The sequence below is a fragment of the Chiloscyllium plagiosum genome, unplaced genomic scaffold (genome assembly GCF_037043375.1).
Source record: "Chiloscyllium plagiosum isolate Xiang-an unplaced genomic scaffold, Cpla_swu_hap1 HiC_scaffold_38, whole genome shotgun sequence".
Taxonomy (NCBI): Eukaryota; Metazoa; Chordata; class Chondrichthyes; order Orectolobiformes; family Hemiscylliidae; genus Chiloscyllium; species Chiloscyllium plagiosum.
Window position 1 is genome coordinate 85,863,887 of NW_028270176.1, and position 1,348 is coordinate 85,865,234.

General features: G+C 40.7%; 1 non-coding gene across 1 annotated transcript; it reads right to left on the minus strand.

Moving 5' to 3' along the window:
- Window positions 1-304: 304 nt before the first annotated feature.
- trnas-gcu (transfer RNA serine (anticodon GCU)) lies at window positions 305-386 on the minus strand. Its single transcript has one exon. It is a non-coding gene; the product is annotated as a tRNA-Ser (tRNA).
- Between the last annotated feature and the right edge of the window lie 962 nt (window positions 387-1,348).

Consider the following 1,348-nt stretch of genomic DNA (forward strand, 5'->3'; position numbering starts at 1 on the left):
TGACAAAACACTTCTTAAGAATCCCATGCATAAACATACGCTTCGCATCTCTCGTTATTTGCTTTTCATGGATCTCTTTCAGACAATAAAAGTTCATGGCAACTTGACTTGGAAAAGAAAATGGCGTTCCTTTTAATTATTTCAATTCAATCTACATTTCATTGCAGTTTAGGCAACAGGCTCAAATTATTCTTTGAGACTTTATAATAGCGTCGATGCATATAAACATACTATTTGAGTTCCAATTTCAATAAGACAGCTGTGATCATCCAAAAATCGCAACATTGAGAATTACCGGTAACAGCGACGAGAGTGGGATTCGAACCCATGCGTGCAGAGCACAATAGATTAGCAGTCCACCGCCTTAATCTCTCGGCCACCTCGTCAGATGAGTATCGCTCGCTCTGATCTTATGAATAAGTGAATTGCGTAAATTATGCACAACATAGATATTTCTCCTTGGTATTGGTGAAATGATAAATAGCACAGTATGGTTCCAAGAGTATCGTCTGACCTCTGGGTGTGGGACAAGCGCACTCAGACTGTGACACTCTGCTCACTGATCAGAGCAAAAGTGAAAAAATGGCTATGCAGCAAGATCTGTTGAATTCTGTGAACATTTGAAGTCAATGGAGTGGAGAGCTGGTGACAGCAGGAGATGCAATTTTTGTGTGAGGAATTGTTTTCCAAATTGGAGGAGAGTGCATAGTGCTCAATGTCATTATTCTGAACATCTGTCTTCTGCTTAGATATTTTGACACGCCCTTTGTGTACAGGACAGACAATTTCAAAATGACAATTGAATTCAACAATGCAAAAACCTTGATCTATATCATTTTCCTGGTCCGTGCAACACCAAGTCATTGTATGATCACAGCAATACAGTGAGCAAGTGTCAGAAAGAAAATGAATGTAGTGCCAGAGCGCATGCTGGGAGCAGCAGTTGACACACGGGGAAGTGCATTTCCCATAACATGAACACTTCCTAAACAGCGGACTGCGGTGGAAGAATTCAGAGTGGTTTACACTTTGGAATTTGATGCCAGAGACACAATGGAGATCTGTCATTGAGTCTGTTCAAGATGACGATTTTAACATTTCTACCGATGAAAAACAAAATAAAAGACTCATGGGCCAGGGAATGCAAATGTTGAATTTGAACATTTCAACAAACTACGCATCTTTGCAATGAGTAGCTCACTACATTCCTCAAAAGGGGTCAGAAACATTGGTGAAGATGATCGCATAATGCCAGTTACCAGCTATGGAATCAGAGAACTCGGTTCCTTACCGTTATGGTACAGCCAGGAATGTAGAGGTAAACATTAATGTGTCGCTTCAGTGCTGC